The sequence below is a fragment of the Chinchilla lanigera genome, unplaced genomic scaffold (genome assembly GCF_000276665.1).
Source record: "Chinchilla lanigera isolate Chin_1 unplaced genomic scaffold, ChiLan1.0 scaffold00042, whole genome shotgun sequence".
Taxonomy (NCBI): domain Eukaryota; kingdom Metazoa; phylum Chordata; class Mammalia; order Rodentia; family Chinchillidae; genus Chinchilla; species Chinchilla lanigera.
The window spans coordinates 6524495-6550400 of record NW_004955443.1 but is presented as its reverse complement, the minus strand read 5'-3'; the positions used below and the strand labels follow the sequence as shown (position 1 = coordinate 6550400).

General features: G+C 41.0%; 1 protein-coding gene and 1 pseudogene across 11 annotated transcripts in view; one reads left to right on the top strand and one right to left on the bottom strand.

Moving 5' to 3' along the window:
- The window catches only part of Apbb2 (amyloid beta (A4) precursor protein-binding, family B, member 2), a 272486-nt gene that overhangs the window by 235847 nt on the left and 10733 nt on the right, over positions 1–25906 (bottom strand). The window lies entirely within an intron of this gene.
- LOC106149329 lies at positions 12618–24366 on the top strand (annotated as a pseudogene).

Genomic DNA, 25906 nt, shown 5'->3' with positions numbered 1-25906 from the left:
GGTATTCAGTTTGGAGGGAGAAGATGAGGGCAGACTCCTGCCTGAGGCACAGAAACATGAAGAAGTGTATGTCACCTGCGTTCTTGTCATATGACAAAAGGACTAAAGACACAAAGCTTCCGGCGCTGCACCTGTCAGCTAATGACACAATTAGGAACACATATTGAGCCCCACAAACCTACTATTCAGAGTATGCCTGTTATAGTAAACACTGTCAAGATTATAAAGGATGAAGTCTATTCTGTTGTCAGATGAAAAACCTACACTATCTATTTCACACACTTACAATGCCTTTCTGAAACAAAAATGCCCTCCAATGAAGCAAAAGGCTAAGACACAGTTTACTTCCACTAAAAAAGTGATATTGGCAGTAAATATTTATTAGCATGGATACTCATTCTTTGTAAATATTTACTAGCATGGATACTTCCATCTTTGTGGAGAAGATGGGTTACCAAACTATTTGTTTTGTATGCTGCTCTTTTAGCAGTAACATAAAAATAAACATACATATTCATTAAACAGGACAATAAAATAGAAGTTATTATTCTTACTTCTTTTAAAACAACATATGCATGGTTAACTTTTTGAAGGTGAATCCACATTTCATCATGTTAGACTCAATTTTCCAGAAATCTACCTCAAATAAATATGACACTGAAACAAAGAAGACATTCAAAATATCTATGTGATTAAAAAAAGGACGAAGGTACAGGAGACAAAGAGGTTTAAAAGATGTGGAGGTTTTGGGGACACATCTAAATTTTCTCTAAAACTATGCTTGGCTTCCATAACAAACCACCAGACAGTTAAGTATCTTTCACAGTTTTCAAACTACTGTCAGAAATATTTTCTTCTGATTTTACTAAATATCGGAGTGGAATTCTCTCCCAGACCCCCATGCTGACTTCCGTGTGACTCCTGTTTCCGAACTAGCATTATGAGTAGCCCACCGCTGCGCTGGAACCCCTTCCTTCCTTTGCTGTTGTTGTTGTGGTGGTCACTGCTTTGGGTTTGTTTTTATCTTAAGGGTGAGCTATGAACATCCTTCCGTGCACATAAACATTCATTTATATATCAGCCTTAGTAAGCACAGATTTCTCTGCCAGTCCGTCTGCGAGCACAAAGGATGTCTTCAGCTTATCACTGTGAACAAAAGACCACAGAGCCTTGCCTCTATAAAATGGAAACACAGCTTTTACATCAATGCCACAATGCACCCCAAAGGGGAATATTTTGGTAAAATGGAAAGGAACTATTTCACTAGGGACTAAATTAAATTTTAAAGAAATGCTAAATTATTTGAAAGGCAGTTTAAGTAGCTTATGTTCTGAGGCTAAGTTATAATTCTAATATAAACACTACCGCAGATATCTGGATCCTGAAGCTCAGAGAATTAATCTTTTGCCCTTTGTATTACACTTCTGTGATATGAGCTGGTGTCCTCCAACATAATCCTCTTTTAAAATATCCTTCCAAGATGAAGTAACAACTACAACACAAAGGATTTCCTTTATTTTAGGATCCATGTGATTAAACACAGCAGAATTCAACTAAATAAGCTTATTTAAAATTCCACCACTAATTTCACTACTGTAAATATTTCACTGTAATGAAAAATTATTTTGGTGAAAAATTTCAAACCCTTTGTTTTCAACAGATTTATATTTAAGCAGGCTGACAGCCCTCAGATACTATATCCATGTGTACATGCAGCACATATGCATACAGATACATATATAAATTTGCAACAAGGTTCATAATGGAAGGTTCTTGTTATCATCACAAAGTAATGCATACTTTAATTAGAATTATAATTAAACTTAGAGAACATATAACAAAAAAAAATCTGTAACGTCTGATCTTACTATTTAACATCTGTGTAGAACTTCCAGGGGCAAGTTCTTTTCTCTCTTGCTCTCTTAAACATGTTTCAACTAGCTGATTTGCACTGCGAGACATGGACAGAAGCCGTAAGACACAAGAAGGCATACTATGCTTAAAAATCTAGTAATTTCATGGGAAAACTTTTTATTATCCACTATATTGTTTCTGGAGCCTGCCAGAAAGGACACACACACGTGTATGTACATGTGAGCACATTTTGTTTTGTTTTGTTCTGACAAGCATTTGGTCCTTTATACTTCCAAGTGGCATCTGCAAAAAAGTAGATTGATCATCTTTAAGGTACATTTTACTTTTTCAAAAAATTAAGGAATAAAAGTGAGTATTCTGGTCCCGCACAATTTTTTCTAAAAGACAGCAAAAACATTCACGCAGGTATCTTGATTAGAATGTCTTCGAGTACCTCAAAACAGTTGAAAACAAAAAAAAAAAAAAAAGGACTGGGCGTGTGACTCAATGGTAGAGCACTTGCCTAATGCAGAATGCCATGTATTCAATCCCAGCAAAAACCAAAACCAAACAAGTTATAAAGCAATAAAACTCAGAGGTGCAAGTCTCCCAAGACCAAGCTGAGACATTTATTACATGAGCAAGCCACATCTTGCTTTCCAGACAGAAAAGAACCAAGCAGATTTCATTCTTAGTCTGTTAATGTCTAGAACAATGTACTCAAAAAAATTAGACCCCTCCCCCAAAATGAAGACCAAATCAAATATAGGAAACTGAAATGAACAGACGCTTCTCAAAAGAAGAACAAGTGGCCAATAGGTACATGTAAGAAATGTTCGGCATCTTTGGCCATTAGAGACTTGCAAATCAAAACTATACTGACATTCCGTCCCACTCCAGAAAGAATGGCTACTGTCAAGAACTCAAAAACTGGTGAGGTTGTGGGCAAACAGAAGCCTTTCTACATTGATCATGGGAATGTAATTTAATACAACCACTATGGAAAACAGTATGAAAATTTCCCAAAAAACTAAAACTGGAAATTCCATTCCAGCAATACCTGCAATGGAATTCAGCAATCCATTCCAGAGATACCTCTTCTGGGTACCTTCCTAAAAGAGTTAAACATGAATGGACAAAAAAATGTAGTAGATACACACAACGGCACTACTCAACCATAAAGAAGGGTACATTTGAGTTATTTGTAAGATGGGCCTTGAGTCCACGATGCTAAGTGAAATAAGTCACAGAAAGTTAAATACACATCGTTTCTCTTATATGAGAAACCTAAAGAATAAATAATTTAAAGAGAGAAGTGAAAGATGATAGGAAACAAGAACCGAATTTATGAAGACAGAAGGGGAAGGAAAGACGTAAAAAGGATCAAGATGCAACATGAATATGTACTAATTCCTCACGCTGAATGTATTTATCATGCATACTAACATACTAATTAAATACTTTTTAATCCAGAACTAAAGATCCTAAAAATTAAAGATATTTAAAACTAAACATCTAAAATGTTTAAAATTTTAGATGAACTAAAAATGTTTAAAATTCTGAAACACCTGAAACTCAGATACTTGGACTTACCCTTTGATCAGACCTTTCTGATTACATAGTCTTTTTCTGAGACAAGGTCAGCTATGTAGCCTAGGCTGGCCTCAAACTCACAGTAATCCTCCTGCCTCAGCCTCTCAAGTGCTGGGATGACAGGCTTGTACCACCACAGCTGGCTTTGCAGTGTTACCACTATAGTTTAACTCATCAGCTACAAACGTGATAAAGGTCTCAATGAGGACTCCATATGTCTATGAAACCCAAAAGAACTGCTTAATCTCCGTAAAGCTTTTATAAAGAGGTCTCCGGGGTCCTCTTTTACACTTCAAATCCATTAAAATTTGTAAGGTTTACTAAGCCAGGAATGAAAGAATACAGGAATGTCACAGACCTATTTTAACTTTCAGAGAAAAATGTAACAGCATTTTCAAATTCAAGATAAAAATTACTGACTTTTCCCAGATCTCTGGTACAAAGTTCAGAAGGCAAGCTCACCATCTCCTTACAGAGTATGTTAATTAATAGCAATCACCTAAGGAGGTCAGGCTATCTAAACTATCTAGAAATTCTGTGAAGACAAAAATTTAAAATTCAATCTCAGATTTGAAATTAGAATCCAAAATAGCCCATTGCTATTCAGGGTACCTCTGCATAATTAAAATAAAGATCTCACTGGAATACCTAAATGGTGAGATACATAAGCAGTTTTTCCTTCATATGATACTAACAAGGCTTTCTAAATCTAGATGGCATTTTGATCTGTCGTCTTATTAAAGTTCCTAAAGTAGGAACTTGCAAGGCTTCTTGGCAACCGCTCGTGTTAAAAATGTCTTTCTCAGGCAGTCATAAAAAGGAACTGAGGGAGGATCTGGACTTCTAATTATGCTGTGGCTTGGAAGGGAAGGAAGGAAGGTCTTCTGAAATCACACTTGCTGGCTCCCTCTCCCCCAAAGATGAGCTCACCTCATAAACACAGAAGTGGTTGTAAATAGAAGTGAACAATGACAACCTAAAGAAAACTATCAACGACTTCTTCATGTTTGTGGATGAATTTAACAAACTTCACTTGTGCAGATGGGGAAGGGAACAGATATACTCGTGTTGATCTTTTTCTAAAACAGAAAACCTGGAAACTTTGCATGATTAATAACCTTACTTAAAACAGCAATTATTTCTCTAACAATCCTGCAAATGGATGCACAGGAAATAACTCATTAATAAAGTAGTTTTTGAGAAGGTAAAAACAGATGCCATAGTTAACCTATAACCTAAGTCTGCACCCCTTGGGCTTTTCCGTTCTGCTCCTTACATTAGATGATTTCTAAGAAGTATAATAAACTCATTTGCAAGCCACAAGAGATTGAGAAATCAGTCAATTAGAAAGAGGCAGGAAGTACTATTACAGCAAGCAGTCATAACTGAAAAGCAGACAAGAATCCCACAAACACCAACAAGCATCATTTTGTATTAGTGTCATTGTTACTGCCAACATTTACATAGTATTACCAGATTGTTTCTAAGTGTTTTAGTGCATTAATTCCACTTAATACACTACATCCCAGCTCCCGCCTGGACAAAACTATGTTACTGCACAGCATGTTCAGCTCTACTCTAACGCCATTGTGTATTCCAAGGGAACGATTTGAGCATAGCTGAAATTTCACGTTTGATATGCATGATTTCATTGCAAGAAAACACTAGGTAATCCCCGAAAACTGCTTCCAAGCTGAACCAGCTCCATAAGGACAAACAGGACCAATGCCTCAGACATGCACCAGTTACCTCTGCTCCCCAGTGTGCCGTGAGCCACACCCACCCATGCGAGTGTCCCAGCACTCCGTCTGATTTCAGGTAACCTGTCATTCTCAACTTTGTAATAACTCAGAAGTTGAGATCTTTCAAGGCGCCAGTCCACAAGCAGACATCAGGACTTTTTCAAGTAAGGAACCGTATTTACTGTATTATTTATGTATTTCTCACTTATTTGCTTAAAACTGTGCTACAATTTTAATTCAGTTCTTGTTTTTCTTTTTCAATATGGCACTGATGGTCTTTAGTATCCTCAAATCTATTTTTTCCATAAATGCCGTGAGCTTTCCTGTATGACTGGCATAGGACGGTCATTTTTAGGACCATATATATGATACTTTAGCAACTGATCATACAATACATAGGATTTGTATGAATGTGCCATCCAGAAGGGATTACATCGTGATTTTTAAAAAAAATTTAAAAAAATAAATAAAAGAAAAAAAAAATTGTGATTTTTACATTTTGCCATGTTTTAGGAAACACCAAGAGTGTAATACAATTTCAGGAAATTTTTAATGAAATGTTACCAAGAATGAACACTTGCCAAGCAAGCTCGAGACCCTCTGAATTCCAGTCCCAGTACCAAAAAAAAAAAAAAAACAAACAAAGAACGGGGGTGCTGGGGATTTAGCTCAGCAGCACAGCGGCCTGCCTGGCAATCACGGGGTCATGGGCTCGATTCCCGGTACCGGAAGAAAACCAAAAAAAAAAAAAAAAAAAAAAACAAAGAATGAACACTTCAGGGTGAGTTTCAGTTTTTTGAGAAGTGTATTTATGAGAATTTCCTTAGTGATGTTATATAAGTGAAGTATTATTGTATCATTCTGGATAGACCAATATGGTGCTGTCATAAAAGAACTTAGCAGTAACTGCTGGAAAGGAAAAACTGAATGAAATTACTTTTCATGCCTTAAAATTAACAGACTGAAAAAAGATTCTGGCTTTGAATTTCCTTTTAAATTTTATAAGATACACATAAAAAATTTGTAGGCGAGTTTTCTAATATAATTACCATCACTTAAAACAACAACAACGTACATATTTATCAGTGGATAAGGTCTTGAAATGTGTAAAACATTTACGAAAATGGGAAAATGTTCATAAGAAGTATTCACTGGAAAAGCAAGCAATAAAGCAATATGCCCGGTATTATCCCAATTTTGTTTAACAGTATCTTTACCTAGAAAAATAATAGAAGGGAAAAATACCAATATTTTAAAAATTGCTAATTAGAGATGGTAGAATTAGAGTAATTTTTACTTTCTTTATATTTTGCATTTGGTGGGAAAATCCTCCTTTTAATTTCAGATTAACTTCACATGTAAGTCCAGCCCAGGACCAAGGAACACATGAAGTTTCTTTGTCAATGACAGGTATAAGTAGATCAGTCATGTGGCTAAATCTTTGCAAGTATTTTCTATCTCACCATTCAGAAACAAATGTAGTCCCAACTGGGATGTTTAAAGTTTATAAATCCAGGCCAGGTGTGGTGGTACACACCTATAATCCCAGCACTCAAGAGGCTGAGGCAGGAGGATCAATGCAAGTTCCAGACCAGCCGGGGCTACAAAGTGAGCTCAAGGCCAGACTGAACTGCATAGTGAGACCCTGTCTCAAAAAGACACACACAAAAAAAGTTTATAAATCCATTATAGAGGCCAAAATATAATTTCCTTTCACTGGATATAAGTTGTGGGTTTAGTAAAATCTAGATGAAAGACTTTCTAATTATATAATTGTACCCAAATTGTTTAAATGTCAGAAAGAAATTTCATTCTGACATAAGAAAGTGTGCTATGGATAAAGCTCCCTTCAAATACGATGAAGATTAGACAAACAAGGATGTAGGGACTTGGCATGGGAATAAAGGTCTAATTTAGGGAGCTTTAAAGAGAAAATAAGAAAAAGCAGATGTTTTATAACCTTCAAAAGAACTTGATTGTTTTCAAAATTTCCTCAAAACCTCAAAAGTTGATTATGGCTGAGCGTGGTGGCACACGTCTGTAATCCTAGCACTCAGGAGGCTGAGGCAGGAGGATCACTGCAAGTTTGAGACCAGCCTGGGCTTACAAAATGAGCTCAAGGCCAGCCTGAACTCATAGTGAGACCCTGTCTCAAAAAGACCACAAAAAAAAAAGTTGATTCTGAAAATAATCCAGTGTCTTTAGTCACAGTGTAGTTAGATGAATTCCACACACAGACATCACCTGAAAGCTGGGTGTGAAGCGGACACAGGAATCAAGGACCAATTTGGGACAATTTGGCCACCACACATCTAAGTTTCACCTGTGCATAGCTATCAGCACCTTTAAATGATGTGTCCCTTTTCAGTTTAGCATTCCTGGCACCCATGTCCCCCCACAAAAAAGTGGTATGGTGATCTAATGCGATCCCCATCCTCAAGTCATGTACCAGATACTAGAAGTCAGTGAGCATGTTTATGTAGGAGGGTCATAAAGTTAGAAAGCATCTCGTGTACACATGTATACACGTGAATAACCATATCCTTGCTACGCAAAGTAGAGCTATAGCAAGTAGTATTATTTCGTTGTTTTAACTTGTAAAAATGCTGACACAGATGAAAAAAAAACTTATGTTTCAGATCTGATTTTGTATTTTTAACCTTTTACACAAGTTTCCTATCAAATTACTAGCTCCATGCTCTGTTTAAAAAATGGAAAAGGCAAAATAACATTTTGACTGTATATGTGTGTATATACATATCTCTCTCATATATATATATATATGAGAGAGAGAGAGACAGAGAGAGAGAGAGATCTTAAAGAAGTTAAGTTCCAGAAAAGTCAGTCCGTCCAAGGTCAAGTCTTCAGAAATTCTATCAGTAAGTCTAAGGCCATACCACCTTGAATGCGCCGAATCTCATCTGATCTCAGAAGCTACACAGAGCCAAGCCTAGTTAGTACTTAGACAGGAGAAACTACCATATAGCAAATGTACACTGATTATTTGAAAACTAATTTCTAATTTCTTGGCTTCTGTGTCTCACAAGTTGCTGCCTTAAACGCTGCACATATGTAGCTTGAATAATTCACAACCAAATATTATAATCAGCAAATTCAAATATCACACCCAATTACGAGTATTCAATATAAAAACTATGAATTTTCATTTTTAGAAGAAGTGATGCTGAAATATACATCTTTCTACACATACCTTGTACTGGCTCTGAACATATAGAGCACTTGAAGACTCTTGGTGTGGAAGCTTCAGGTCTGAAGCTGTTTTAAGAATTAGTATACGCAAAGCCTGGGGAAAAAGTTTTCCTACCATTATTGGATACTAAAAAGGGGGTCAACTAATTTTCAGAGTCTACCTGGAAAACAAGCAGAAGTTATTTTCTCGGCTTTCTAGCCACTCCACCCAGGCAGAATTCTGATCCAGCTGGTCATCACCAGGGCCATCTCCCGTCTCATTCTGCATCCCTCATGCCACCTCTGGTCCAAAGTCCCAGTCCTCCACTCTGGCTGGCCTTCTTTCATTGGTCCTTTACTTCCAACATCTAAACTCCTAATGCTGCCATGGGAACAATCTGAGCCAATGGGCTGGACCTAAATGAATGATTAACGACCTTTAAAGTTTCCTGGATTATATGCATTTTAAAAATTCCAACTACCCAGCTCTTCATTTCTAACCACCTTGGCTCATTGGAGAAATATTTGGGTATAGGTCTAGGGTAAGAGAAGGAGTACATAATTCCATAACATCTTACTACGTCAAAAAGCAACTAAATGCTCTAATACTAATGCAGGCATGACAACAGGGACATAGGAGCTGCCTTGATCCTCCCCTTCCGGGCAAATGTGGGACAGTTTGAACAAGACAGATTAGTATTGATGACATTATAATGCTTTGAATAAAAGACACAGAAATCCAATATTATTCATAATAAAGTGGGTAGGTGGAAGCTCTTCTTTATAAAAGTAGCTCAGCTAATAAACATCAAAAAAATAGTAGAAGAAAATGGCACTTTGCAACCACCAATGCACTCACTGGTTGAGTCAATGACCATTAATGGATGCTAGAACCATTACCGAAAGAATTGTAGAGCGGGATACCCACACAGTCTCAGAGAATCACCCACAGATTACTTATCATTTACCTAGGGGAAAAGGTAGCCTTATGAAGCAGAGTTCTGGAAGACCACCTCATCCAAGGGATGCCTGGCGTAATCAATTACAGGACAAACACTACCTCCATAGCCACTATGTAGCACAGACTGCCAAATATGGGTCATCTGCATGGAAGCAGAAGGCAGCAATCAAACAACTGCAGATTATAATATTGATATATGTATTTTTTCAGGGGGGGCAGTCTTTTTGAGACAGGGTCTCGCTATGCAGTTCAGGCTGGCCTTTGAGCTCCCTTTGTAGCCCAGGCTGGTCTCGAACTCTCAATGATCTTCGTGCCTCAGCCTCCCAAGTGCTGAGATTACAGGTATGCACCACCACACCTGGCTATGATATATATTATAGGATAGATATCCTCATATCGCCAAGATATTAGCAACCATGAACAATTAAAAAAAAAAGAAAACTGGTCTAGATTAAAGAAAATTGTCTCTTTAAGAGAAAAAATGCAATGAATGTCTATAAATCTTGGATTAGGAAAAGAGGTTATAAAATACATGATTAAGATAATTAGTGAAATCAGAACATGTATTCAAGTATCATCTATGTATCAGTTACGATAACAGTTTGGTTCAGCAAATTTTTTAAAAAATAAGTTGTGTGTGTGTGTGTGTGTGTGTGTACACACACACAAAGAGATAGACATAGACACAGAGAAACAGAAAGAAACAGAGATAAGGCAAATTTGGCAAAATGTCAACATTTCATGTGGCAAACTAGCCCTAACCTATAAAAACCAGTAACCATGTTACCTGTAGACTCTACCCACCCAATATAAAGTCAGATTGTAAAGGAGCTTACAGTAGAAAGGAAACTGACACAAACTGTAACGTAATTTCTTTGGTGTTAAGAGTAGTCTGTTATTCAAAAACTTGTTTCCAATTCTGACTCTCTTCTGAAGCAATTAACGGTCCTTTGTTGGGAGGAAGAATCTTGAGAAAGAAAAATCGAACAGAGAGGATGGCTGTGGGTAAAAACTAGCAGTTAGACAAGTTCAGCTCTCCTGCACACATTTTGAAGAAGAGGTAGATCTTTAAGCGAAAAAGCCTCCGCCTTCCTATGCCTTCCTGGTAACAAATGCCACATGCATGTGGCCATCTCCAAGGAGCCAGAGAGTCCCTTTCCAACAATTACTCCAGCCACACATCCCACCCAGGAAGGCCGGGGACTTCATTCTCTGCGCACTCCGGAGTGAGCCTGGAACAGGGGCACCATCTATGTCACCCAGGAAGGCAAACATGCACCTCAGACCCACAGCTTTTAGCATCTGTCTTAAATGATTCACCCTATCACGCCTGACCTTGTCTCTACCACCTCTTTTTTTTAGTTGACCCAACTTCACGCAGCAGCTTCATCTGTCACTTCTCTCTGCCCGATGGCCCACTCTGCACACTTTCTTTCTCACCTGCATCCTGAGCGCCACATAGGCCCCCAGACCTCACGTATTCTAGGTCAAAACAATGTTTTCTGCATTCTTCCTCAATGTTTTCACACACCTGACATTTTTGAAATCATTTTGCCACACATTTGATTCCACACTCACTGAAATGAGACTTTTGCTATGGTGTCTTACTTTAAAAAGCACTATAATCCTGTGAAATTATTGTGTCCCTATTTTACAGAAGGCAGAGACGCAGATACAGGTGAAATACCTTGTCCAAGGTCACAGGGTTGTAAAGCTGTTACTCAGATTGTGGTCTTCTGTTTCTACCCTCATACTAAAAGGTGTTGTATTATTTACAGTTTTAAACATTATCTTCTGTCCTTACACCCACCAAAAAGTCCTTGAAAGAAGGGATTCATTTTAGCCATTTCGCACTTATGCTGGAACCTGACAAAACTCATAAGTCATGTGCACTGATTTATATTTCAAGATTCTCTCCACAGACCATCTTTTTTCGGACCTCCCCCATCCTTCATCCCTCCTCCTTGCGCCCCCTATGCTTCTACTGCAATACATACAAGCCTGGACTGCAGGCCTGTGGCTGCCCTGTGTATGCCTGGCACACAGTGGGCACTTAATGTTCACTGGTGAAATGGTTATACATGAAGCAGTCAAATTTCACAACAGTTACTCTGCCTTGTTAAGAAATCTAACCTCATCTTTTACCTTTATCGCATACTGAGGAAAATTATGTTAGCAAGGAACGTCAGCGAGGAAATGGAGAACACAGAGCACAGATCTTGGCTGTCAGGTCCTCTTAATTCACCAGCTTCCATGGGTAGAATTGTTCTACAGTACTGCTTCCAAATTTTAATGTATATGCAAGAGTGCTCTATTTAAATTATGTTGCACTATGTCTGAAGTAGAGTCCGAGAGTTTGCACTTCGAACAGCCTTCCAAGGTCCATGAACCACTTTTTTTTTAATTTTTCTGAGACAGGGCCTCACTATGTAGTTCAAGCTGGTCTCAAATTCAGTGACCCTCCTGCCTCAGCCTCCCACGTGCTGGGACTATAGGTATGTGCCAAAACGCCCAGTTGGGTTACTTCATTCTGTTTTTCAATAATTTCCAAGTATACTATACTGAGTATGGCTGGTGGAAATAAAAATTGTGTTATCTATACACACATTTAAAAAAAAAGTAGTATTTGGGCATTTCCATTCTGCATGGCTACATCTTTATTTAAGGAACAAATATACTTAAAAGGACTAGATAGGTAACATGTTGGTGAAGTTAGCTAGTCCCTCTCTTCTCAGTTTACTATTCAAATTAACATCAAACAGCAATTACACTCAACATTCAGTTATCATTACAAGTATTGTTTCTCTCAGGTTCCTTTCCCTTAAAAGAAAGAAAAAGAACCCATTCAGCTGAATGTAATAAAAGGCAAACCAAGTTAAGGACAGGAGAAAAACAAGTGGGCTCTACACTGAACCTCTTAGTGGGTCAACAGAAGCACAGGAAAGTTGAAAGGGAGGTCAAGTGCTTTGCTCACAGCAGAGGCAGGATGGCATGGGCTCCACAACCAGGCCAGATGGGGTAAAGCAAGGCAGAGTTCACGTTGCAGCTGCAGGGAGGTACAGAAAAACAATCCTCTCCAAAGTATAGCAAGAAGAGATGATTACATGTAGCTTTGTAAGAAAACATCTCCAAAGCACACAACTCTACTTTAGTGGAGTTCCTAAGAATGCCAGGTTATAATCCCTGAGTTGCAAAAGCTGCAGCCCCGGCTGGCGAGCATTTCATACCCATTCGAATGCCTATAGCAAATCCAGATACTTGCTGGGCTCTAGGTCTCCATGACACAAAGAAGGCCAAAAGCCAAGAAGAAGCCCAACCATGGCATAAGACGGGCTCTCCTGGTTAAAGCAGGACTCCTGGGCCCCTGCAGGCTGTCCAGCCGCTGCCGACTCTGCATCCACTGTCTTCCCATCCCAGGTAAGTTTCTCACCATAGGCTTTGGGTCCTTAGACTATGATTCCTCCCATAATCCTACATGTTTTTTTTTTTTCTTCTTGCCTTAAGAAAGATTGCAAAACTTACTATGAAATTCCATGAGAAGGCTGGAACCTAGTCCAGAAGGCTTATAAATACAATAAAGCCAAAAATCATTCCTGTGGTGCTGGCTGAGTGCTGTTAAGGATGTGGTTTCATATCTATAAAGCTGGGATGTACTAAACACTGGGCTCTACAGAAAACAATGCATCACTGTATCTACTGAATTCTGTGAGTCTAGCACTGGACTACTCAAGACAAATAAGCGTTATTAAAATTGTGATCACCTGAGAGTTCAAAGACCACATCAAAGTCATCCTTCCTGGGGAAAAGGCAGAATTTATTTGGACTTCTTTCACTTGTTTCATTGAAATTTATACTGCTTTTATTCTGAATTATACTAGTGTTAGATAAGGCAAGGGCTATAGCAAACACCACAATCTTCCCAGGGCTGTACAGCCCTAAAAGTTTTGATGTCTTAGTTAGAATTTTATAGTAAGAGACATACAAGTCATTTTATAACGAGACACACAAACATACAACCAAACATAATGTAATACCCAGTCTTTTGCCCAGATTCTAGCTTAAAATTTTTTTAAGACATTAACAATTAAGGAGCCAAATTTGGGAAGTTTGACTAGGAACTAACATTATCTATTATATGGACAGTATCATTAATTTTGTTGGGTCTGAAAATGATATTGTGTTTATATAAAGCAGTTTCCTTTTTCTTTTCTTTTTTGAGACAGGGTTTCGCTATGCCATTCAGGCTGGTCTTGAACTGACTTTGTAGCCCAGGCTGGCCTCAAACTTGCAGCAATCCTCCTGCCTCAGCCTCCTGACTTCTGGGATTACAGGCATGCACCACCATACCCAGCTAGTTTCCTTATTTTTTAGAGATGTATTCTGATATGTTTAAGGGTAAAATGTCATGATATATCTATAATTTATTTCAAAATCGTTCAGAAAAAAATGTAAACATGTAAAGAAAATAGAAAAAATGGTAATAATCACTGAAATTACATGGGGGTTATTTGGGTATTCACTGTATTATTCTGTTTTTTTTATATGCCACTCTGCATCAGGCAACAAGTGGTCCACATGAAGGGACAAACTAGTGAATGAAAAAGGACAGCTTTAGCCCAGGTCAAAACTAAAGAAATCTAGACAAATTATAGACTTTAGCTAATAACAGCATGTTAGTATCAGTCCATTTGTTATAACGAATATACCAGATTAATGTAACATATTACTAAGGGTAAAAAGGTAAGTAAGGGAGTATACAAGGACTCTCTGGACTATACTCTCCATTTTTTCTGTAAATCTAAACTGTTTTTAAGTAAATAAAATCTGCTTTAAAGAAAAAAGCATGACTATGAGATCAGTTTTCCTGATTTTCTCGTAAAGTAAATCTTCAACCAATTCCAAAGAGTAGCCTGGTCATTTTTAGCAAATAGGACAGTACCAGAACACATGGATGTAACCTATTTGGGAAATGACTTTAAACTAGGCTCTCCAATTGCGTGTGTAATGTGTTTTTAAGCTCATTCGCGTACATTTGTACTATCCTTCCCCTCATACAATGGTAACATGTTTCAGATTCCAAGTTCTCCAGCTTCACTATGTTTAATCAAAAAATAAGGAAAACAAAAGCTTATGAAATGAAGTCAGACCTAGAATTCACTAAAATCCATGATTCCTGACCGTGCTGTTATCGGGCACCCTGAAGGGCTGGGTGTGAGCCAGCTGTATTTTTCCTCCTCCAGCCAGAAGACAGGATCCCTCTGTACCTGTGACTTTCCTCAGCACAGATGCTCCTTGACTTACAAAGGAATCACATCCCAAAGAAGTTAAGACTACATTTAACACAGCTACCGTACGGAACATCATAGCTTGTCAACACTGTCCACTGCCCCTTCTGACCTCCTGGCCAGCTCACTGCTGCCAGCCAGGATTTGGAGACAGTACCCTACCACATTTCTAGCGAGGGAAAAGATCCAAATTCAAAATTCAAAGCACACCTTTTACTGAATGTGTATAAATTTCATTCCACCATAAAGTCAAAACACTCTAAGTTGAACCATTTCAGGTCAAGGGCCATGTACATTCCCTTCATCCCTGGCAGTTCTCTCTACAGACCACAGGTCTGTTCATGCATCCAATCTTCAGAGCAAAGTTACAAAAATCAACCTGGGACCCGGACACTAGATCACCTGTGCCTACACCCTGCCACGTTAATCCAGTGCCTCCCACGTAGTGGGACGTCCCTAATCCAATGGTTCACGACCCCAGAATGCCACCTTGCTATGAGACTGGTTCGCGGGCAAAAGCTATGAAACAAAAATACATATTCTGGCTCTTCAAAACTTATAGAAAATTTAAGGAGACTTTCTTGTAAAATAAAACAATGTTTAAATTTTACACCCTGGCTGAAAATCATAAATAGAGGAAGAAGTGTCCTTCTTTCTCTGCCAAAGGTCCTCAGCCAGGTCTTCAATATTAAGCCAAAACCATGTAGGCAAGGCACCGTCCTTCTTGGCTTTCAGACAGACTCCAGAACAGGTGGGCAATAAAAGTGAATTTTACCATCCATAAAGCTTAGGTTCTTCTCAAAGCCACCATAGGCCTAGATCGGCCTTTGCTATTTCTCTTCCTTTCGACTGACTGGCTAGGTTGACCATTTTATTACTAGAACCGTTGAACCTCAGACTCTATATCAAATGAAGAGACAAATATTTTTTCAAAAACCGAATCACTTTTTAAAAAAATAACCAGGTCTCTCCCTCATGCAAAATACAAAGCTCTTGACTGTCACACAAGCCGCTAACTAACTCAGAGAGCTCTCAGTGCTTAGGCATTGCGACATCAGAGAAGTGGCGGAAATAGGCAGGCTCCTGAATGGCACCTCTGTGTCCTCACAGATTTAATATGTCCGATGGTGGGAAATGAAAACCATTTGGGACTGAAGCGGCTAAAAGTCAATGCTTGCTTTGTTGGTTTTTAATCAGAAAAGCCAAAACTGAATATAGTTTCATAACGTTTTAGATTTCCCCCTCACTCTGTATTTTTCCCTCTGTGTAAAAGATACTTTGTTTAAAATGAAAATGTTTAACTCTACCATCAGTAACACATGTGCTCTACTTTTTTTTTTTTTAATTAGGAATGAAAAAATGGGGTGTATAGAGCTAATAACTAAACTTCCCTATACAACAGCATATATTATAGAGCAAAACACAGAAATCATGAGAAATGTCCTCAAATCTTCTAGTTAATGAACGGTTCCTCTCTCCCCGTTAGAGGTAATATGAGGATCATTGCATATAGTAACAATATGCAATATAATAACCACTGTTAATTTCCTATCATCTTGTTTTGAAATTGTGTGTTGTTTTTATTGTTTTTTTATTCTCTTTAAAATTTAAAAGAAAATCTTGAGGTGTCCCCAAGATGGAATCTTCCATTTGCCCCTCCACTCTCCCAGCCTGTTGCATGCTGGGATGCGGACCCATCTCACTGCCCGTCCTCTTACTCACTGACTTCCAGCTGGGTGCGGCCAGTGGGGCCTCCCAGGAGGACCAGAGGCAGAAGGGATCCCTCCATGCAGGGGCCCCTGGATCCCGGCAGGTGGCCCTCCGCACACAGCTCTGGGTCTCCCTAGCTCCCTCTTCAGGCCAGCAATCGGAGGAGCCTAGATACCAGCACCCCAGGATAGGGCACCATCTTTTGCAGCTTCCTACTCCCTATCCCCAGTGTGAATGTGCCGTTTCCTGAGGGTGCCCTGCCTGATATGGAGATCTAAAACTTTTGAACACTCAGGAACAAGATACTACTTTATAATTACTATTGTTTTGATTACACTTTTACACTAGCCTTATATCAATTACGTCAAAGAAGAGTAAAATATTTCAAGACATTTTAGTTTAGTTTTTGTTGTTGTTGTTTTCTTTTGGTGCCAGGAATCAAACTCATGACCTCAGGCTTGCCGGGCAAGCCCTTATGCCGCTGAGCTATATCCCCGGCCCTGAGACATTTTAAAGCTAACTGTTTAAGATAGTGTATTGACTTTTTGTTTTTTTCTGGGTATTTTTTTAATCTATAAAATGTCACTATCTGCACTAAATCACACAATGCAGAAAGTATTTCGTAGCTTAAGGGATCCTTTTAGAAATGCTGAGTCAGATGAAATCAGGTCTCTGCTCAAAGCCCTCCCATCTGTCTTAGAATAAGACCTCCTTTCTGCCCTGCAGGGCCCTGCATAACTTGTCCCTCACTCTGCTCCGGTTTGTTGGGCTCTTGCTTGCTTTGCCTCTGCATCACTCTTCCTCACTCTGCTCATTCTGCTCTTGCCTCCAGGGCAGCTTTCTTATTTCTCAAAACAAGCTGCCTGGTTCCACCTGAGGGCCTCCGCCCTGGTAGCTCCCTCCACCTGGAATGCTGCCTCCTGGCACCTCACTCACTGCTTCCGGGTCACTTACAACTGTTCCAGGAAGCCGTAGCCCAAGAAACCTTAGAGAGCCCTCCCTTTCCCCCAACCCTTTTTCTCTCCTTGCTTTCTCTTCATTGTACCTTCTCTCTGTGCGTGTGACCCATCTCCTCCCATCAGAAAGTACGATTCGACAGAGGGACCTCATCTATTAGGATCACCATCCATCCCCACCACCTGAGGCAGTCAGCTGCAGACACTCAGCGCTTGCTCAGTATTTGAAGAAACAAATGGGCTGGTTAGGAAAATCAATTTTTTTAAACTGCAGCCTGGTTTCTTCATGACTGCAGCTCAGTGTCCTGTGGCCAAGAAGATATTCAGTGGCCATCTTTGCAGAGATGCTACTGAAGAGATTCTGTTTAAAGTAAAAGACGGGTTTACAGAATGAGCTGTCACCCTACAGGAGATCTTCCACACTGCACAGAAAACCAGCGCTGGAGACAGTGCACAGTCAAAAATATGATTAAAGTCTAACAACTGTTGAAATCAGAGCTGGGAAGAGTTTCTGTACAGTCGAGAGGGTAAATATCTTGCACTTCAAAGGCCACAGTCTCTACCACAACTATTTGACTCTGCGGCTGTAGCCTGAGCACCACACACAACACAAAACTGGGTGAGGGCTGGTGTGTTTGCGTATACTTTCCTTATGGACACTGAAATACACATTTCATACAATTTTCAGGTGTCAGGACAGTACCCTCTTTTAAAACCGGGAAAGCTATCCTAGGTTTCATGGACCTCCTCCCGACCCGCTGCCCCAGTGGCTGAGGCTGACCAGTGCCTTTGTACTGAGTTACATCCCCAGCCCTTCTTTGCTTTTTACTTTGATATCAGGTGTCGCTACATTTTCCTCCTGCATGAATCTCCCAGGGTCTGGGATTATAGCTGTGTACCACCATGCCTGCATTCATGGGCCATTTAAAAAACAAGTAACAAGCCATCATTTCTAAACAAGTAACTTTATCAATAGATAAATTACATCTATATCTATATCTATATCTACATCTATATCTATAGATAAATTACATCTGGTCCATGAGTCTGGCAAACATTCTACAACTAATTAAATATGGATTAACTATGTTGGCTAAAAAATAATAAGCTACACTGCATACAGTGACCTATAATGCAAGTACTCTAGAAGTCTGAGGCAGGAGGACTGCAAGTTTAAGCCCACTCTGGTCAACTTAGTGCCTAAGTGAGACCTTGTCTCAAAATAAAAAGGGACTGGGGATATAACTCACTGCAAAGGCTTTGGGCTCAATCCTCAGTACCACGAATAATAATAATAAAAAGAGGCTGATGAATAGTTTATTCGGGTGAATGAGCATCACTGACTCGTTCATCTGAGACTGTCTTTCCACCCAGATTTTGGTCATCTTCTCATTTAAGCTCTGTTAGGACCTTTCTCCTGATCTGTGAAGCGAAGTGAAGGAATTCCATCCTATTCTTTCCTGTATCAGAATGGGGAACAGCAAAACCTTAGGAGAAAAGAGAGTCCTTTCCCAGCTCTGGGGCAAGACGGATTCCAACATCATGTCTCATGTAATGTGCTGCTTACACTTTGCCTTCAAGTACTTAAACACACCCTATTGTGTGGGCCCTGGAATGAGAACCATTTTGATTGCAGATGCTGCTGGAATTCAGGGTCATCTGTCCCCAGGAGCTATAAAATTAGCTGAAAGAGCCAGGCCAGGTGAAGGCACAGCCAAAGCACGGTATTTGATGACCTGAAGCAAAATATTTTAAATTACACTCACTTATAATATGGTCTCCTCCCTCTTACATAATAGGAGCTTTCTGCATAGTATTACTCAGAAGAGTCAAGTACACATAGAAGAGCTGGGTAAATAAACATCAAACATGTCTACTGACCCTAAATAAACAAGAGGGAATGAGAACACTTAGCCTTAAGTCTCCAAATATTTTAAATACCCTGACTTTGGGTGTCCCAGCAACAAGATCAAGAAAGAATTTGAGAGGAGAAGTTCTCAATATTTATGCCTCTCATTTTCTCTAAGCCGAGGAGATAGGGATCAAAACCATAATTTACTATAACCTAATTAATTGCAGACTGTACTTGCCCTACCCATTTTGAAAACAGACTACTGGAATGTGAAATAAAAATTTTTAAAGTTCTTTGGAAGACCTCTAAGTGATCTGCTTCTTGAAGAATTTCCAAGTAAATCAAATCTGAATAAACAGCGCAGAGGAAGCCGATGCCAATGGCTTCCTAACTCTTACCATAAGTAACACACCCTACAGATTTACTGTGAAACAGGGTTCAACCAAGGTTTGCTTGAATTCCAGGCTGCCAGGGATGTTTTCCCGAGAAAGCAGACTTGGCCTGAAACCGTGCTATCTTGCACACATGGTCCGGTTCATATCAAGGGCAGTGTCCACAGAAACTGGCCTGCCTCACAGGACACTTGTCCATTCCGCTGAGATGGCACTGTACATGCAAAAATGCAAGTTGAAGCATCCAGACATAGGAAGCTGTAGGATGAACACCTCAACTTTCTCCTACTTTCTTAACTGAGCTCCTGAGCAAAACAGTAATGCTGACAAGACAGGCAGCTCCAAGCAGAAATGATCAGAAATGAATGAAATAGGAATCATGACTGTGGTTGTCTGGTGATCCTGTGAGTGTTCCAAAGGATGCAGCCTTTAGAACTCCGAGTCCCGTGAAGAATCCCCTTCCTGACTTCTCAGTGGCTGAGGCTGAAACTGGTGAAGGTGAATACTTTTGACTTTCTACTTGCATCAGGTTCGTCCTTCCCACTGTTCAGGTCTGGACCCAATCTCTTCTAACACCACTGCCATCCTCGTTTAGGACCCACCTTAAGGACCCTTAATATAACTTTAACTTAATTACCACCTTAAAGATCCCATCCCCAAGAATACTCCCACTCTGAGGCAATGGAGGTTCGACTTTAACCTGTGAATGGGGGTGGACAGCAATTCAGCCCATGACAGTGCTGTAACCACTGCCCTGGTAAAGCCCCATTTCCACTTATTCTTATAGGCACTGTGAGTCTAGGCACAATTTACCAATAAGTCAGTTCTCACTTCTTTTAAGACTAACTATCTTCTACGATAAAAAGATATTAGATATTATGATGTCCCATCACCACCCTGATTTCAAGTTGAGAGGAAAAAAAAAAAAAAAAAAAAAAGCAAAACGTCTTTTTCACTGCCTTTACCAACTACTTCATCACACACCAAATCCACCCCTCAGGAAAATTCTTTGGAGATCCCCAAAAGGTTCTAAGCACTTCTTGCCAGACTACATTTCATAAGCATTTGTAACAACAAGGATCCAACACAAGCAAAGACGGTACTAGAGCATCTGCTTGACGTTCATCGTTGAAGAAGGCGAGTGTAAAAACACTCATTTCCCCTGCGCTTTTTCACACAGACACTCACCTCTCCGCAGGAAGAACTGCCTTTTACTGTGCTAACCTGGACCACCTGTTCCCAAAGTCACTCTGGGCTCAACAAATGATAACGCTACTAGCGATCAAGACCTCTTTCAAATACACTTCCTCTCTTGACTTCCCTGGTTGGAATACCCCTATCTGTAGGCTCTTGGCTTCCCAAATACAAAAAGTATGAGTTATTTTATATTTTTCATTCTCCTTCACCTTAATTTAAGGACCTCTGATCAGCATTCCCTAGCCCTGCCCCTTTTTCTTCCAAACACAGACATGACAATCATCACCTATCTACCTACCAGCCCCAGCTATAGGCCCTTGTCAACCACACCATCCACACTCTCTGTTGGATCCGCCAGCCCTGTTAGTCCTCTCCTGGTTTCCTTCCTCAGTCTCTTCTGGTCTCTCTATTCCCTCTAAGGCAATCCTGGTCTTTTTTCTCAATTCACCTCACAACCTCGCTAGAAGATGAAACCCATTAAGCAGCGGTAGTTACCCACTCACTTGTGAATTCTCAGCACCTCACCCATTACCTGGCACACAGTGAGAGACAGGAAGCCAAGACCTCCGAGCACAGCATTCAAGATCCCTGTCAACCCTGCCCACTTTCCACGCCCAGCCTTGTTTTCACGGACTCCCCAGGACTCACACCTCCTGACCACACAGGTGGCTCATTTGCCCTGGAACCCTTGGGGGCTCTTTTTGCTTCCATGCTACCCTTAATGCTGCCTTCTACCTGGAAGGCCATCACCTCCCTGCACCTCTGTGCTTGCTTGCAAAGTCCAAATCACCATGCCAGACTGTCTCAAAAGAGAACACCTACCTGCCTTCTCATTTGTGTTTGCAGAGGACTTTGGACATACCACATTAGATCACCAAACTCTGTTTTCCAGGCTGTCACCCCAGGGACCATGAATTGGTTTGTAAAACTTGTCAATGTTTGAGATGTAAATCTCAAGGGCCTCTTGAAAGCCACAGATTTGTCCCTCCAACAGATACTTATCGAGCACCCACTTCCCACTGGCACTATTCTAGGGGGGCAAGATATACCCATGAACACAAGCAAAAATCCTTGCCACTGAGGGATTTATTTTTTTGTTTTGTTCTTTGTTTTTTTTTTCCGGTACCAGGGATCGAACTCACAACCTTGCGCTTGCCGGGCAGGCACTATGCCGCTGAGCTAAATCCCTAGCCCCTGAGGGATTTATTGAGACTTATTTACAAGCTCATTTGTTGTCTGGCACGGTGGTGCACTCTTAGGAGGCTGAGGCAGGAGTGTGAGGCCGGTCTAAGATACACAATGAGACCCTGTCTCAAGAAAGAAAACTAAAAGATTTATGTAAATTCTTGGAACTTAAGTTCAGTGAGAGGAGAGAATGAATAATGTGAACAGAAACAAATAACACAGTGTATCAGAGGGGGATAAATTGTACAAAAAGAAAGCATAAGAGAGTTATGAGGAAGAGGGACAGGAAGGTTTGAAATGTTCAATATTTCAGTCAAAGTAGGTTTCAATGAGACAGTAACATTTAAGCAAAGATTTAAATAAAGGAAATAATTGGCCACATGTGTATCTGAGAAAGAGAACACAAGATGATACAAGTCAGTACAAAGGTCCTGAGGCAGAAATATGCCCAGTGTGTCCTAAGGCTAGTGTGGCTGGACTGGAGTCAGTGATGGGGAGAACATGAGGTGAGGTTGGGGAGGAAATGAGGGCCATCACCTGCAGCCTGTCGGGCAGCCATGAGGACCTCATCTTACCGTGAGGAGAAACACTGAAAATTTAAAAGGAGAAGTGCCACACCCGAGCATGAACAGGATCCCTCAGCTGAGAACAGTATGAAGAGCAGGCCAGAACCAGGACAGGCAGCTATCCAGGCCAGACAGAATGACAGCTGGGGTGAGGTGGCAGCAACGGACTAGGCACTTAGGTTTTGTGAGCAACTGAACCTTGGAAACATGCCTATGTTTCTTCCTTGTCACCTGCTGAGACCCAGCTTAGACCCTCGTCCTCATTCCTGCAGTGCTCTGGGCGCCTAGGCATTGTGTGCCTGTTCTCACTCCTACTCACTCACCTCCTCCCCTCCCACCCCCTCTAGGATGAACCCAGGGCCTCACATATACTAGGCAAGTGCTCTACCACCAAGCCATATCCCTAGCCCTCTTTAAAATCTGTATTCTGACACAGAATCTCATTAAGTTGCCCGGACTGGCCTTGAACTTGCGATCCTCCTGCCCTAGCCTCCCGAGTAGCCAGGATTACAGGCATGTGCCGCGGCACCAGCCCCTTCTCAGCTCTCTCCTCTCCGTTACCCTGTGAGCTGCGGCAGGCAGGGTGTTGCTCACAGAGGCTCTCCAAAGCAGATCTGCTCCAGCCCTCTCCTGAGGTCAGCCCCCAGTGACGCACTCTACCCCCATACCTCAGACCCCTTTCTACCAGCCCCCCTCAGCTCACTGCCAGCTCTCCCGTCTCTCCAAGGCCCTGTAGACCCTCAAGTTTCACTACAGACCTTGTCTCCATTACGATGTGTTCCCTGGACGATCTGTCTCACAACTTCTGCCTCCTGCAGGATTCTGGGGCCTATGCTACCTACATCATCTAGTTGAGGCCCTCAACTATTCTGGGTCAGACTTGCCACACTGGCCTGTACCTGCCTAGAAAGAAAGCACCATCCCTTGCTTCTCTGGCCCTGTGAATCTGACCACATAGAATTCAGTAACACTTCCTGACAAAGGACTTCACAGCCACACATGGGAATACAATGGTTTATTTATTTTCAGTGTGCCACAAACTCCTGAGATACTGGGGGCAGTCACATAAAACTCTCAGCTTCTGTCTTGGAAATCCTGGAAGACCACACAGTACTAGACTTTCACTCCTCAGTAGCCGAGGCAGGGGGTCTGAGTGGTGGCTCTGCTCTTTCTCTGCCCTTCCTGCCCCAGGTCACTTGTTTACTTTCTCTTTTGGCTCCCTGTAGGCACTGCAGTTTGCAATTCCTGTAAAAGATCTTGGTCACGTCCCATTTTTAAGTGATCAGATTCTTCAGGGAACTGCATAGTTACTGAAGACATTATCAGTTCTTCTCACTCATGATATCAACTACCAATGATATTATTGTGGGATCTTCCGCATTGCAAACATAAGCAACAATTACATACACACACGCACACACACACATCCACATGTACCTGTGTATTAGAAATGTCTCCTTAATCTCCCTAAGAGATTAAAATTCCTACACCTGGGCCCGGGGAGCGTCAGGAGCGGCCACGGCGACTCCCAGTGGAAAGATCAACCAGCCACGCACAAAGCTGAAGAGGAAGCTGTTCAAACGCAGTGGGCGCTGGGTCGGGCATGGCGGGTGCAGCACAGGGTGGTGGGGCCGTGGTGGACACGGGGTTGACCACATGGCACCATCTGCGGAAGCGCGCGTCCAGCGCCAGGGCCAACATCACTCTGTCGGGGATGAAGCACAGGAAGCTCCTGCAGCGGATCCGGCTGGCCCAGAAGAAGGCAGCTATGAAATGGAAGCCCCCCCAAAGCCAGCCAGGTCCACTGACCCACAGCCCAAGCAACAGAAGAGAATGAAAGCTCCCCAGGATGCTGGCATGGAGGACCTGAAGGATGAGAGCTGAAGTTTTCACTTCTTCCAGCAGAACGTTTTCACCTGCAGCAGAAGGCTGGGTGGTTGTTTCAGTGGACTTTGGAGGGCGCATTCCCTCCTTCACTCTCCCGGAGTCTCTCTCCCTAAGGGTTGGTGGACGCCGCTGCTGGGAGGGGTGTGTTGGAAGAGGGCACAGAAGCAAGACTGCAGAGGGACCTCTGGAGCAGTTGACTCCATTTGTAACAAAGCCTAAGAGCCACGTATGATCAGCACATCTATCATCCCAGCACTTGGGAGGCTGAGGCAGGAGAATCAGCTTGAATTCAAGGCCAGCCTAAACTATATAGGGAGGCCCTGTTTCAAAAATACATAAATAAGTCAAATAAGCCCAAGAAAAAAATAAAAAAAAATTAAATTCTACACCTGGTTCAAATACCTTGAAACATGAGGGGCTATAATTCCATGCACCTGAGGTTAATAGGGTCAGAAGGCAGTACTTAAGTCTAAAGAAAGACTAGGCAGAAATAAATATTACTGAGTCAGTTGATCTACACATCAAACCATTTTAGGAAAAAGTAAAAAAACTTCTGAAGTTCTTCTGATTCTATAAAACTCATATCACTTCTGGATTTTTTAAAATGAAATGGCAAGCATTATGTATTGAAATATGGCTAGATAAGGATGTCAAAATGTGGAAGATGTCACAATGCCTACACTCTAAAGAAAAACTGTCCTGTATGCATCTTTCAGTGTTCAAAGTAAGTTCAAAGTAAGGTTAAAGGAGGTAAATCACAGCACAGAAAAGCAAATACACCAGTTGCCAAACAAGCCTACCAACAGTCAAAGAATTCAACAGGTGTCGCTATTGGAAGAGTTTAAGGGATGCATCTCCTTTGACCGATGACCTTTATCTAGGGGTTTGAATTACGAGAAAAGCAGTATCTGGGCACAGAAGTCAAAAGCTATTTAGAAGTCACACTGGCTTTATCTGTGCATCAGTCATTACTTCAAGGCCAAACAGGTAGGCCCTTCTTACCAAACGGCTCTCCTGAGGAACAATCAGAGTGAGGAGACTCCCAGGGCCCGCTGCAGAATTGCAGTCTAAAAAGCAAATACAGCTCAAGCAAAGCTCTGTTAAAGCCAACCAACTGAGCATAAAGGTACATGCACCTTCAGCCACACTTCAGCACCACACCATTCCCTGTCCTTCAGGGCACACTGAGTATCTTTTTCCCTGATATTTCTCAGCTCAGTGTTTTAACTAAGAAACTTTGCAGGGAATGTTTGCTGGTTTAACATAGACTTCACTCTTCTTCATGCAAAAATGACCGCCTTCTTCTACACTCACAGAGGACAAGAAAGATTGACAAATCAAAATTACGAAAAAATATGCAATGCTTCTGACAACATTTCATAGGGTTTTACAAAATACATTAAAACATAGCAAAGCAAAATGCTCCATGGTTGCACTGTCTGGCTTGCCCCTGTTTTGTCTTGCTGTTTTTTCTTAAGAAAGAAAATAAATAGATATGGTTAAAAAAATTCAAGAAATACAAAATGCAAAGAAAGAA